At 35.9% G+C, this 16,039-nt stretch overlaps 1 protein-coding gene across 1 annotated transcript in view; it reads right to left on the reverse strand.

Moving 5' to 3' along the window:
* TYRP1 (tyrosinase related protein 1) overlaps positions 1-7,583 on the reverse strand; it is a 62,085-nt gene extending 54,502 nt beyond the window's left edge. Inside the window, exon 1 of the mRNA XM_041760527.1 lies at positions 7,523-7,583. The gene's annotated coding sequence lies outside the window, so the exon portion shown is untranslated. The remainder of the gene's footprint in view (positions 1-7,522) is intronic.
* Between the last annotated feature and the right edge of the window lie 8,456 nt (positions 7,584-16,039).

Raw genomic sequence — 16,039 nt, forward strand, 5'->3', positions numbered from 1 at the left:
ATCTGGACAATTGTCTCATTGCTTCAATTCCTATTTCTTATGGGATATGGTATATTTAGCATACTGTGTGAAATAATTTGCAAGAGGCTTGGAAATATAGTCTGGCAATAGTTTCTTAGCTGTTCGTTGTGTACTTGTTTATGCTTGTATGAGATAGATTGAATAAGTAGTGATTTACCACGCAATCTTGATTCACATTCTGGGTGACAGAGAAAAGTCCACTGTGCATGTAGAATTCATTCAAACAATATTTTAGATGTTTTTTCCCCAAAACTAAAAAAAAATAGGAAATTTTATTTCCTTTTGTTTGAAATAAGGAATTATTTTTACAGAAGTCCATTATAAGTCTATTTTGTAGATAGTGCTTAAAAATTTCCAATCATTTTGGTTCTGTTATTGGGCAAAGAAAACGATTTTTAAAGCTTGGCCATTGGCTTTTAGATATGCCTTTCACATCATTTCACATCTTGGCTTGAACTCATTTTCATTTGTTCCAAGAGACAGCAGGAAATCACATTAAGTGTGCAATAATGCTTATGTTGTGATAGGAAGTCATTGAAGAATCTTTTAGTAGGTACTTCCAAATAAAGATAAGGTTTCTGGGAGCTGACAAGCATCAAATAACCAAACATGGCTGTCAGCTGAATTATACATCTTTATCTTCTTTTTATTGTATTGTTTAATCTGATATTCGCTGTGACGGGTTTTTCAATCAAATGTGACCTTTTCACCATTCGTGAGGAAAAAAGGCATGCAGCAAAAATTACTAAACAAGGCTAGGATTTCAGAACCACTCATTGACATTTTAATTTTTTTATTTTATTCATTTAAAAAATGTTTCCTGTAACCTAGCTAATAAGAATTAGGGGATATTTTAACTATTAAAAAAACAAATAGGCATGTTATTTTTAAAGAATTTTTTTGAACTAACCATTTGCAGACAAGTGATTCCTAAAAGAAGGAAGGAAACCCCTCTCCCACCTGCCTTCTCTACTGCCCCATATGCACGCACACAATAGTGTTGCCATGAGAGAAGATAACCCAGGCACAGGCTCATCATTTAAATGTAGGACTTAGTGTGGTTATAAGAGCTGCTGCAGGAATGCAAGAGAGGGCTCACTTTTGGAGTTGGAATCCTTACACTCCTTTCCTTCACAGATTACAATTCTACATTCTTTCCAATTATACCGAAGGTACCCTCTAAGATTTGCATGTGGTTCACAGTGGAGGAGAAGGGGGTATGAGAATATGTCACTCAATAAAGGAAGAAAAAGTATACTATAGACTTCTAAATTAGCAAAATTTAAAAAAGGCTCTTTGAAAGGGAACTCACGGCATAAATCATTGAAGATCTCTAAAGACACAGGACTTGTCTCAAAGAGTATCTCATATTAATAATTTCTTTGTAAGTTGAGGTTTCAAACTTTTAGAATACAGGACATGAAGATTTTGTTGATCATGAAGGTGTGATCATGGGCAAAATGTTCTTTTGGGATATTTAAGGAAATATTAGACTTTAAATTTACATATAATTTTAGATGATATGAAAGCAATTCAGCATTTCTAATATTTACTATATGAATTGACATTGCTTCTTTCCCTTGGCTATTGTCTATGGTCAAACAGCATAACGAGTATACTCAGCTCAAAAAACATAAAACAAAAGTCATTAGAAGTAGTTACCTAGGACAACTGATTGATATCAGAAAAGATGTCTATTTAACTAGCCATACTCCAGCAAATTTTTTGAATGGTATGTGCCTGAAATTAAAGAATAAATATAATAATTAAGAACAGTCAATAATGGCTTTGTTTTTGGTTTGGGTTTGTATAACTTTTTTCTGGCTATGAGAATTATCAAAACATGCATCAAAATATACTCTTCTTAGACTCAGATATTTGAATTGTTGTATCACAGAGTTGAATATTTTTTATTAAAAGGTAAGTCTACTTAATCTTTTTGAAGTAGTTTATATATGTAACAAATACTATAATTAAATATTACTCATTTCATCTTACCAACTATTATAAATTGCTCAGTTTTATATGATTCATAAAAAATACATTAACCGACTGCTAAGTATGTATCATATGTAAGTAAATACATTTATATGTATTAGTAGTATTTCTAAGATTTTTTTTGAGGTGCCTGACCAAAAAATAATGGGCAAATCCTAAAACAAAAAGAGATTCCTTATCTTACACCCATCTTTTAAGTAACCAAAATACAACAAAAATGTACTAAAAAGTTTTTACTAATTTAAGTATAAAATATAGTCCACTCTAAAGTGGGAAAACTGAAGGACAATATTTAAAAAATTAGCTGAAAAAGTTATAGCATGCTAGGTGGGACTTAGAGAATAAAACAAAGAAAGGAAGGACTAAAAATATTTTTTTAATTATTTAAGTGAATTTATTCAAATACATTAAACTTTTTTTGAACTAAATAGAATCATAAACATACTTACACACACTTTTTGTTATCTCTCCTAATGAAACAAATATGTTCCTAAAGGGGCTGGCTGAGAATGTCATATATAATTCTCAATTGTTGTTTCTTTTTCCTATTTAAATAAACTCAAGTAATGGAAGGAGCTTATCTTGAAAATATGAGAAGTATGATTATATGATGATAACTGTAGGAGAGAGAAAGAGAGGGACATCAGATTTTCTACGAGTGTCTCAATATTTCTTACCAAGAATCATCAAGAGGTTTCTTATTTAGGGGACATACACTATCAAGAGCATATTTTGTGATATTTGATAATGGAGTTACTTATATTTCCAAAGCAATATTCTTGCCACTGTATAAGCCTACAGGAACATAAAGATCACTAGTTTTTATAACAAGTATCATTAAAAGTATATTGTACAAAATACACATAAATCAATATGTTATATGTGAGAGTTAATTTTCATGAAATAAGGGGAGAGAGAGAGAACATGAGAGGATACAGGATCTATAGACAATGGCAAGGGGTAGGAGTGTGAAGTTGCCTTGAAAAGAGACCTAAGAACACAAGGAAATTATATGAAATGATCTGGGGAAGCAGCCGGCCTTCGTGTGCCTCACTGCTTGTACTACATAGTTCAGAGAATAGTGTCTGCTATTAATTGGATATTATGGTGTTTCTAACACATGCATATATTGGGGTCTATTGGTCTAGTATTAAAAATCTCTGTAATCCAACATTTGGGTGGTTTGAGCTTAATACATGCTTATGGGAAGGAGACAGGCAATCCAAAAATCCTAGGTTGGATTGGAACATACAATAATCCTCATTTAAATGTATATATACATAAGGGGGCTAAAAGTATTTAAGGGGATCCTATAGGAGGTACCCATTTTTAAAAAAGAAAGGATGCATTAAATGCATAAAGTCCTTATCACAATATAGTCTGATAGGGTTGGTATATGTCCCTATAAGTATCTAAAATTAAGACCAAACCAGTTTCCCCATGTCTTCTTGGGATAACTCTGTGACACTAGCAACAATCATGGATCTAGAATCAATTTGAGAGAAAAAAAAAATTTGTTATAGTCAGATTCCTTCATTTCAGGTGTTGTAAACCTTCCAAACTTCCTGACCACCAAAACACTGTACCCCTAAGACTAGGCAGTGGCGGGAGAGGAATGAAGCTATACCATGTTTCCTGTTCTGACTACTGTACTCTGTCTGATAAATGGGGATCTGTGTAAATTCTTTGTCCTTGATCACCCAGATAAGGAAGGAAAGTGGGAACAGCCTCAGAACACACATACCTACTCATGCACACTCTGCAATCTAGAGCAGAAGGCAGTGCCCACTTCTAAGCAGTGGGATAAAAAAGCTAATTTTTAAAGCAAAATCTTTTGTCCTAGATTTTGTCAAACTGTTTCTGAATCAAAGCAGGAACAAATACAATTTTGCTTGCCTTGAAAGTGGGCAGCTGTTCGATGTGGAGAAAGCTGAGGTGAGATACCTTGCACGTTGTTTAGAGACCATGGGACCCTACATTTTCAGGCCTCATTAATCTTCGCTCATGTTCTATAATTCCAGAAGGCTCTGTAGGTCTGTTTAATTACTCAGCATCACAGAAGAAGTTGCCAGTTTCTTTTCTTGGAGTTATTTTATTCATTCTAAGTATCTAACTCTAATGCCCTTCAGGAGGAGAGTACTATATGAAAGATAGGAAAATTAAAAAAATAAAATCTTAAATTTATTATGTTGCCTATTTCAAAAAAAAAAGAAAAACAAAACAAAAAAGGAAGGAAGAAAGAAAAAAAGAAAGAAAAATTTTGGTTTTCTCAGAACACCAAAAAAAAAAAAAAAGAAAAGAAAAAGATCGTTCTTGGAGCTCAGTGGGTTTTCACAGTTCACACATTCAATCAGGCTTTAAGTTTTGCTCCTAGATGATCCCAAGAGTTTATTTCAAAGAGAAAAACAATCATTTGTTATAAATTATCAACAGAATTGAACAGACTTCATTTTACCTTTAATAAAAAATAATACACTTAAAAATCTTTTGACAATATGGATTTCCATTATTGAATATTTAATAAACGAAAATAATATTTTGGATTCTAACTCTTTTTCCAAGTTAAAATCAGCCTGTTTGGCAGAGAGTGAATTTGACTAGCCTTAAAGCGGGATACTGATAAAGTACCAAGTTGTGATTTATTCTGGTAAATTGAGAGAACGCTGAGAAAACTACCATCCCACAGAAACTTTGTTTTCTAAGTCATATACAAACGTCCCAGTTTCACATACTAAAACTTGTTTCTAGAACTTCTCTGATTTTAGTAGTAACTTCTCTGGTTCCTAGAGCTCTAGCCCTGCAACCTGTTTTTATTAATAATGTCTTAATAGTGCTCACACATGTGCGCATGCGTACACCCTAATAAGTACACATGTTGACATGTTGCCTTTGTTGTGCTTAACAGACTTTTCTGTGATATCGACGGAGAAATGTGCAAGTTGTTCTAATTATGTTCTTACCTCAGCAGAATACTGAATTTAGAGAAATATCGCCTAAGAGCCAGAAGGTGGCAGCTTCAGACCACTCTGGATTAACAAATCAGCTTTGCTTTGCAGAGAGGCTCTTATGACACGCTCTTCTTAAGATGTTCATGCAAGGAACCATCCAAAGGATGGCTTTAAATGATTTATTTTCTAATACAATCTTGATGAAAAATGACCTTTCAGAATAGGAGTAATAAGTTTGGTCCCATTTGGTTTAAATCGAAATACAAGGGCCACTATTCAAAAAGCTGCAGGTTTTTGAAACTAGCAGATTTATGAGATCCGACTTTTACGAACAGTAAAAAAATATATATCTAAAAGTAAAAAATTCATAGCCATGTCCTTGGAATCTATAAAGATACTACTGCTGCTAGTTTAGAGCTTTGAACTTAGATGTGGACTTAGAACTGAACATAGGAAGTATAAATTAGGACATATTCCGACGCGTCAGGTGTCTGGAATTATTTAATAATGGTCCCTATTCCCCGGAATTTTCACTTATTTCCAAGCGGTTTTAGTGATGAGAGAGAGAGAAAGAGACAGAGACAGAGAGAGAGAGAGGGAGAGACTGAGCGGCAGAGAAATTAAGGTAGGAATCAAAACCTTAGGAATTATCTTTAAGAGCAAGAGGCTGAGAAATATATTTTCGAAGTAGTAACTTGAAGTTAAGTGGATTTGATGGGTTGAGGTTACATCCTTCTTGGCCTCTTTAGGTCTTTCAAGAATTTTTTAAAATACATTTTTTTCAAATAATGTCAGGAACTGAAAAATAAAACAAGTAAACAATGATTTTCTATTGATTTACAAGATTCGCAGTGGCATTATATGACAGCACTGACAAATGTTGACTTTCATCACTTTATTGCTATATAACTGTAACGTTCTGGGGACTTTTTCCCTCTCTCTCTCTCTCTCTCTCTCTCTTTGTTAAGTTTGATGATTTGCTTTTATATGCAAGTATGCACCAGAATATAAATTAACACGTAAAAGTATATCTTCTGTAACATTACAGATAGCTTAGAACTAAGAAAATAAGAGACTCTGAGTGGCTGAAGTTGATAAAAATAATACCTATGTACCACAGTTTCATCAAATATTCCATATATGCTGCCTCCTAATATTCACATACATTCTTTCAGGAAGGCCTATTGATAATTAAGTAATATATATTGAAGATATCAAATGTTTCCCACTGTCTTTTGGACTCATGCCATAGACACATGTACAAAAGATGACATAAACTAACCTTTTAAATAGCATTTGTCACATTACTATCAAATGGATAAGATCTGAAGTTATTAACTATGTGATTATGTATAGACTGTTAACATTTTGGAATATAAAGATGGAGAGGGAAAGGGTATTTGCCAGAAAAATAAAACAAGGAAGTTCATTAATTTTGAAGGAGTTAATGCATTTTTTTCTGATTTCCAGAGAGTTTCTATTGCTATATGGTGTAGTTAACACTTTATTTCGAATATGTTACCTTCAGGGAAATAATGCATTGTTGACCACTTAAATATTTTCAAGAATCCAACCAAAAGATTTGTAGCATGATATTATAGATAAATTCAAAGTTTTACCTAGATTCGAAATGTCAAATATCTAGAGATCTAGAAAAATTCTAACCAACCAGAATCTACATCCACTCAGTTGCCTAACAGGACTTATTTTTTGGTGTTAGGAGAGAGAGAGGGAGAGATGCGCACACACACACACACACACACACACACAATTTTTTTGTAGTCTCCAAGTGTGCTCCAATATGTTCAAAATGAAAACTGCTTTTCTTGAAGAGTTTTTGAATGAAGAAAGGTAGGTAATGACTAAGGATTCACTAAAGTCTGAGACCAAAAGTAAACTCTTCTGAGAGTGTTATATAGGAAAGAAAAGGTATTAATAGCAAATAGAGAATGGTGAATCTGAAATAGTCCACTTGTTCATTGTGTATCCTTTTATAGGTTTTGGAGATCCCAAGGCCACCAGTGGTAACCTAAAGATAGGTTCAGAATGCTTAATTGCCAGTCCTTATGTGTGTCCTCTGGATGAACCTTAGGCTAGCAGGGAATCCTATAAATGACTTTATTCTTCTGAGCTCTCTTGCAGGAGCCCTCATCCTTTGGTCGTGTAGGTTCACTTGCATTCCTAGCCCCATGGTGCCTGCTCAGACAGTCCAATCATTAGCCAATTTTAGTTAAGTTTTCCTCTCCTCACCCTTGCTGCCTTTCAGTTTCAATACCTGAGGTCCATTTGCAAGCATGGCCCCATAGTTAGCAAGGCCCCTGCAGGATGGGCGGGGAGCCAATTCAGAAAGCCAGAACATTCTCTTCCTTTGAGGAAGGGGGAATGACCAAACCTTTCTCCAGAAGCCTGTCACCTGAGTCTTTAAGACCAGCAGCCAGTGCTATTCACTTTTAACTGACTGACAGGTGCCCAGTTCTGCTTTTTGTTACAAGAAGAGGTTATCCAAGGGAGAGCTGTCTCCCAGGAAAGAAAGGATAGAGTCTGCATTTACTCACCCTTTGATGGGAGTGGTCCTGGTTTTCAGCACCAAAATGATAGAGAGGAGCTTGATTCTTGTCTCACAGAGTCGAAGAATAAATTTCGCGGACAACAGAGAATGAGCAAAGTGATAGAAGTTTATTAAGAAGAGATACAAGAAAACTCTCAAAAGTGAGAAGGGTCCCTGCAGGTTTGCCACTGAGGGCTTTTATGGTCTGTCTTTTATAGGAAACTGACTAGGGAATTTGGTAAATTTTGTGTCAACATCAGGGTGGATATTTAGAACAAACCTGGTGGACTTACAACCATCATAATAACAAACAAGACGTTTTTGTAAATATCATGAGCCCAAGCAAGGTGTTTCCTTCTCTCTGGTTAATATCTCCTCCATAATATTTCTCTACCTAAGGCTTCTGGGAGCCTAGTTTGATAGCCCATGGTCTTGAGGTTCTTGTGCCATCTTGGTTTAAGCAGAGACTATTGATAACACCTTAATGACATATTTTTTGTAGTCTGGTGAGTTTCTGTGATTACTTAGTAACCATTAAAGAGGGGTCTATGTCCCAACATTTTGGAGCTAGCGAGCCAGGTTTATTTTTTCTGTTTTTAGTGTCTTATCTCTGTTTTCTTGGGATGGGTAGGAGCCAACTCTGGGAACTTTCCCTTATCTTTCCCTGCCAAGTCTCATCCGCCCCTAACTTGTTCCTATATCAATCTCACCACACAATAATTCCTGGAACCCTGGTTTGGATTGAAATGGTTTGTTGACATACACTCTAATGACCTGACCACTATGTTTTTTCTTCCCAAATTTTATTAGTGAATACTTACGTTGTTCAGAGGGCATAAGCTAATTCTAGAATCTATAATTTTAGTCATTTATATTAACATTTACCCCATCCCCCAAGCTTCCACACACTAATTCTGCATAAGCTAATGTAAAACTCAGATAGCTTTCCAGGGAACACATTGCTGCTTTCAATACATACCCAGAACAGCAATTCAAAATGATACAGTGTTGGATGCACCTATAGTTCAGATTTTACTTCATTGCATTGACAGTCATTTATCTGCTCTTTCTTGGGTTTAAGATCATCGTCTATCTCTACTTTTGAAAATAATGGTGTAATCTCTTGACAGCTCTCCTAATGGGTTAGCAACTGCTTTTCTAACACAAAGTAATTTACCACTTTTTTTTCCCTATTTAGTCAATAGTATTCTATGCACAAATGCTTAAATTCAGCCCTGTGTTGAATGCAAATATATTAAAACAGCCCTAAACTAAAAGTATGCTTCTTTTAAATGCCCGTTGGTAAAGAGAAGATAAGAGAACAAGGGAAGAGAAATAAATAAATACAATGCCACTAATGCCTGCTATTTTCCTTGGCTGGGAAAATACTTCCTGGCATGCTGGAAATAAATTGCAGGCATCGTCCTTGTCTCAGAGTTACTACACTATGGACGATAAATCTAAATTAAGTTGATTGTGTCTTCTGAAATTAAAATAGAAATGACAAATGGCTTGTTTTCACACCTATATCTACTTCTTAATCAGCTTTTTCCTCTCCTTAAGCAGACACTAGTTAAGAAGTTTCAAGTTGCATAAAAGAAGAATATGTGGGGTATTATTATCATGATTCTTATTTATTTCATTCTGAACAGGTCCAGGACACTAAAATCAGCCACTATTTTATTCAACAATATTTTTTGAGCATTTATTATATAATAGATTCTGAAATTGACACTGAACACACAATGGTGAACAAAACAGACATAGTCTTCTGACCCTAAAGGGCATATAACCTAGTGATAGACATAGAAAAGTAAACAGATGCATCATGAGGCTAGGGAAAAACAAAGATACACTGGTTACAATGAACATATTTCACAGAGAACACCAAAATGGACCTTCAGAGGAGAGATGAAGAAACAATTCAGAGGCCACTTGATTCACTCAATAAGCATTTACACGCAGCTATTATGTGCAAAGCACTATGTTTAGCATCGAGATAGTAAACAAAAGAAATGGTTCCTGCTATCTTGGATACTTTTATTCATTAGGGGAGGTATGTAATAAATAAGTACGTGGATGTATATACTATCAGGTACGGATGAGGAAGAGTTAGCAGTGTAACAGGAAACAGGGCTGGAGATCACGATTCTCATTTATTTCGTTCTTGATGAAGGGTCATGGAAGGACTCTCTGGGGAGATGATGTGTGCAGTAACCTAGATAAAAAGAGGAAGCAAGTCATGTGGAGATCTGAGGAGAGATCTGCAGAGACAGTCAATGCAAAGACCCTGAGGTTAGGTTGTGCTTGGCGTTGTTCAAATTAGAGCAAGAAGGCTGGCAAAGGCTGATTGAGGAAGGGACTATGGGAAATTGTGTTTGTGAATTTGCCAAGTGTGGCATAGATGGGGTCTGGGAGACAATTGTTAAGTCTTTGGATTTGTTTTTTTCTTATTATTAGAATAGATAACTTTGGAGGATTTTGGACAAGGAAGTGACGTAATTTTATATTTCAGAAGGTGGCTCTAATTGTCATACAAAGCCAAACATGCAGGATGACAGGAGTGGAGACTAAGAGACTGGATAGGAGGTGTTGGTGTCCAGGCAACGATGGGAATTTAGATGAAAGTGGTGGTGCTAGAGTTCATGAGAATTGATCAGAATTTTTTTCAAAAATATTCTTGGTGGGGCACCTGGGTGGCTTAGTGGTCGAGTGTCTGCCTTTGGCTCAGGTCATAATCCTGGGTCCTGGGATCTAGTCCCACATCAGGCTCCCCACAGGGAGCCTGCCTGCCTATGTCTCCTTCTGCCTATGTCTCCTTTCTCCTTCTGCCTATGTCTCTGCGTCTCTCTCTGTGTCTGTCATGAATAAATAAAATCTTAAAAAATATATTGTTGGCAGGAATTCTTTTTTTTTGGCATGAATTCTTGATGTACATTAGATACAGTGTTTGAACAAGAGCAACAAGGGCATAGGAGTGTCATTTGATAAATAGGGTGTGAGACAGGTCCTTTCATAAACTAGGGAAGCAAATTCTGAGGAGATAGGTATTGGAGCTTGGGAAGAATAGCTTTCCATTTGGGACCTACTAAGGTTTTACAGTGGTGACCATAGTTGAACTTACAGAGTAAGTTAGAGTTAGCCAGAACTATGAGAAGAAATAAGGGAATGGGGGCTCATTTTACCCAAAGTCATTCAGTCTAGATCTAGAATTTTAACTCAGGTCTAACTGACTCCAGTATCCATATTCTTTCCATGCTACTCTACTTCGTTCTTCCCAACGAGTTTAACAGTAATAAGGATTTGCCTGTTGCCCTGTGGGTATCTTTAAAATTTCATAGTTTTAAAGGAAAGGAGAGCAGTAATGGTACTACATTAGTGCACAAAAAGCAGGAATTGTAGCCAACTTTGCCTGGCATTATAGGAATGTTCTCAGTCTGAACTGTAGAGGACACAAGTTCTTCCACATCATCACTCTACCACTCTATAAGGCTTATAATAAACAACTTTGTTTTTTATTACATTTAAGAGAAATATCTGTATGTATATATACATACACATATTTATATGTATACTCATATTTTACATATCTAATTAATTAATTATTTATTCATTCATTTATTTATTTTCCCTGCATTGGTATGCATCTGCCTCATCTAGTTCTACCTTGACAGCATTCTAATTCTGTCTGGGGAAAAAAAATCATAGTTCATAATGACTTTTGTGTAATGTTCTTGATTTTCTCTATTGTAGCATCATTTGTCAAATTTGTAACCTACCAAGATCCCTGGATGGCTCAGCGGTTTAATGCCTGCCTTCAGCCCAGGGCATGGTCCTGGAGTTCCAGGATTGAGTCCCACATCAGGCTCCCTACATGGAGCCTGCTTCTCTCTCTGCCTATGTCTCTGCCTCTCTCTTTCTCTCTCTCTGTGTCTCTCATGAATAAATAAATAAAATCTTTAAAATAAAAATTTATAACCTACCATGTCCAAGCAAGCCTTCAAGATCAAATATAAAAACATGCATTTGTATAAACACTGCTACTCCTAGTCCTAGAACTTAATCCCATATCATATAATTTTCAAGTAATTTTAGAACTACAATTTTTATTAGTTCTTACAGTACAGTTGTTTATCTATTCAAGGAATATTTGCTGAGTATCTGCTACTAAATAAATTGTGGGGAAAATTATGAGCTCTAGTAACTTACAGTTCAGGAGGAACTCTACATTTAAGCTCACACACATACCTATCTTGAGTTATTTGAGCACTTATTCTGTCTTTACTCAATTGCACATGCTGGACATCTGTCTTTCCTGATGCACATCTCTCCATCTACGTGTCTTCTCCTTGGAAGTTCAGCTTCTGGACAACACAGTTTACCATATAAACTTCCCTCATAGCAGTTACAATATTATGCTGTATCTGGTGTTCCTTTTCTCAATTGTCTAGTAGACTATGAATGCCTTAGAAGCAAAGATATTTTATTTAGCCTCATATGCCCCAGGCCTTGAAATGTGCTTACAACATAGTAATTATCTAAAGAATATTTGTTGAATGAGCAAATGAATTCAGTGTTGGTATGCACGGCATGGGGATTAAATTTCAGTTATTAAATCTCCTTCATGTAAAGAAATTAGAAGAATGCATTTAGGAACAGAGTTGAATGGTCACATAGTCAGCTAAATGATTATTTAATTTTTGGATATTTTATACTGATTCTAGTTCAACTTATAATTAATATTTGAGTTGGTTCAATATATAAGATTGATTTTGCTTTCAGAAATTTCATGTTGGAAAAGAAGGAGAAAAAAGTGCTCTATTATTCTAGAAATCTCCCCAGCTGTGGCTCAATTTAGGTCATTCTCTATATGTTATAAATCTGTCACATGGGACTGTAGTATTTGAATGTGAACAGGGTAGCATAAAATATGGACAAGATAAAAATGAATAGGTTTTCTAAGGAGATGTAAAGAATTATTTTTCTCTTGGTAATCCACAAGCAATAAACTTGTGGATTACCAAGAGATTGTGTAGTCAGAAAATAAAGTATAAAGGATTTGACACTTAGTGATAGGACTAAAGCTGGAAGAGGGCACAGTAGAAAGTCATTAGTTGACCAATTTTATTTTCATAGAGAAAATAATAAACTAGTTACTAAAAGTTGGACCATTCCTCAGATGGATATGGAGGGATGAGCAGAAGTAATAATGACCATGTGCAAAGGCCAGAAAGGGCATGAAATGCTCAGAGATTGGAAAGAAGTTTAGTGTAGCTTAGTTATTTGAAAAAGGAGTGATTTTTAGCAAAAGCGTCTTTAAAATAGCCTGGCTTCTCAATATGAAGGCATTCTATGACATACTAAGGAATTTGTACTGAGGCATAGTCTGTAGGCAACACAGTTGATTGAGGTTTTTAAGTGTTGACATGATAAGCTTTGCAAAGATGACATTGTGGCAATACAAAGAAATGCCTCAATGATTCAGAGGTGTTCATTATTTATTTTTTAGCACATTAAAGAATTCCTGGCATCTTTTAGTTACCCAAATAATTTTTGTGGTGTCTATGAATAAACATAATTGTCCAATTGCTGGATAAAGGAAATCTAGATGTAGGAGAATAGCTTAATGATGATTTAAATAAAGAAGGCAGAGTGACAAGGGAAGAACAGGACTATGGCAGTGTTGAAATTTCTGTATTCTCTAAGAAGCTTTGGGAAGAGGAGAAACAGAGTGGGGAGAGAGATTTTGAGTTTACTTTTCAAGTATTTAGTTTGTGGTGGCTATAGGACATCAAAATAGTGAGGTCCAATAGAAAGGAAGCTCAGAAGAAATATTATTTTATAACTGTAGGAGGCATTAGCGAAGGAGAGAGTGTAAGCCATAATAGCGGCAGATGTCGTTTCTAAGAGCATGGATAGGGTGACGTGAAGAGACAACCTTGGGACAGCATCGTCCCTCTGCCTGAAAAATCCCTTTTCTGCCTCACTCAACTGGTGAACTTCTCTTTGTTGATTAAGACATTGCTTAAACTTCACTGTCTCTGTGGAACATTCCCGTATTCTTCCACTTTCCCTGCTCCCTTAGCTCCTCTTCTTCTTCCATCTCTCTGTTATGATCATCATCATTATCACTTAGCTAGTGTCTATCTGTGGCAGGCACATTGCTGAGCGCTTCATGTCCTGAATCATATTCAGTCTTCACTGTGATGCCATAAGGCAGGTCCTTCTATTATTCCTTATTGTACACCAGAGAAAATTGAGGTATAAGTAGAGCTGGTAATTGAAAAAAGGCAAGAGCACCCTGCTAGGAAATGGCAGAGATGAGATTTGAATGTAAGTGCTGTTTGATGCAGAGACCATGTTCTTTCTTTTAGGTCAGTTGTTTTATTCTCTGGGAATCAAAGCTATTTATTCATGCAACCCACATGGCACTTGGCATATCGTGCTGTAGGTTATCTGGTACCGTAATGGGGGCTGGGAGTTCCTTACGAGTAGAGATGTGCTGGTTAAATTTTACATTTTTCTGGTAGCCAAAAATGCTTAATGAAACAATGAATGTAGGAATGAGTGTGGGTTCAAGAAAAGTTGTCAGGGAAGGAGAATATTAAAAGCAGTTTAGGATAAGAGGAGAACAGGAAACAAACAAACAAACAAAAAACAAAGGGAGAAGAGTTTCGAGTAAGATCAATAGTTTTGAAAGTTCATCATAGTTGTGACTTAGCATTCTTTACTCTTTTGGTATTTTTTCTATTATTGGCGTTTTTTTTCTGTCCATGTGCCTTCTGTTATTTTTAAAGATCCATGGATCCTGATTTTTTTGTTGTTGTTGTTGCTGAACACTTCAACTAAAATCTAAGGTGGAAAGTAACAGATATGGGTAAAACCTGAACGTAAAGTTCTCTGGTTGGAAAGTAGTGCTCTTTGAGCTCTACTCACTGTGCCTTTCTCTCACTATCTCAAAGTAGGCCTTGAAAGCTTGAAAAAGTATCCTTCTTGATCATTCCCTCCATTTACATTTGCTGCTCCTGCTTTGAACATACCTCAGGTGTTGCTTAAGGTGATCTTCTTCCTTCCTTTCAAGCCTGTATTTTTAAATATGCTCTACTCTCACCTCCAAATACCTCAGGTGGCTTATCCCTACTCCCTTTCTGCCTGAGTAATTTCTGGTCACCTTTCAAGATTCAGTTTAAAGATTATTTTCTCCATACAGGAGTCACTCATTAGCACAGTTTCTTTGAATCTTAGATTACCACATAACTTTAGAAAAACCTCTGAATGTGTGTGTGTGTGTGTGTGTTGTATGTTTGTGCACCCATAGGTACACACAAAAAAGCATTTGTGTATTGTTGGTGGCTATTTGTTTTTCTACATTTTGCTTTTTCTCAAAATTATAAGATTATTAGGAACTCCTATCTCTACTTTCTATAACTGTAACAGTTCTAGTACACACTAAAAACTCAAGTATATTTTTGAATGAAAGAATGGGTGAATTCATTAAGTCATAAGCAAATATTATTAATTCTTTTCTGTTATCTTCACATTTCTCTATCCAAACCATTAACCGTTAACCACATTTTGCTGTCAAGAAAATCTAAGATCTATATATATTTTTTGTCAAGAAAAGCTATGCTAGAGGGACACCTGGGTGGCTGTAGTAGTTGAGTATCTGCCTTCGGCTCAGGTTGTGATCCTGGGGTCCCGGGATCGAATCCCACATCAGTGTCTCCCCAGGAAGCCTGCTTCTCCCTCTGCCTATGTCTCTGCCTCTCTCTATGTGTCTCATGAATAAATAAATAAAATCTTTTAAAAAATGTATGCTAGGCTCCTCAGACTGCTTTTTTCCCCTTCCTGTTCTAGTCCAATCCAACTGTCTGTCTTTTCAGGAAGGTTAGAATTTACTGTGAGTCACAGTAACTGACAGGAAGTGTCAGTGCTGATTTATACAAAATTCACCTCAAAATTGCATGACACAGAAGACATAAATGTTTGGAAAGTGAGAAGATGTTTGGAAAGCTTTCATGATCAAATCACAGTTTTCCTATACTTTTTTAAAAATTCTTTATCAAAAAGTTGTAGTATGTGTGTAGTTAAGTGTTCACATACATATCATTTAAATATGGTGAATGAAAATGCTCATATCTTTTTGTATATTTCTAGGTACCTCCAATAGATGAAAGGCCAGTTTTTTACTTTGAAATGGTATCTTCCTGAGCGTTATTGAACTTCTGTTATGCTTAAGTATACTTGATGTATTATATGGGATGAATGTGGAAGGACAGAATCAGAAAACCTTCTTGTTTTCTTTTTTTTCCTATCACTAGCACCAGGTGCAGTGATATTTCTTCCATTCTAATTGGTAGCATTTCAGGCACACAGCACAGCTGTCCGAATACTTCTCTCAGTCTAGTTCCGGATTCCAGAGCATCTGGGCCAGCTTAATCACCCATCTCAGATCCAATCCACATCTCTTCTTCCTTCCCCAGTTCAGGCCTGGTGGGAGATAGAGGACCTATACTGGGCAAAG

Source organism: Vulpes lagopus, chromosome 7, assembly GCF_018345385.1.
Source record: "Vulpes lagopus strain Blue_001 chromosome 7, ASM1834538v1, whole genome shotgun sequence".
NCBI classification, from domain to species: Eukaryota; Metazoa; Chordata; class Mammalia; order Carnivora; family Canidae; genus Vulpes; species Vulpes lagopus.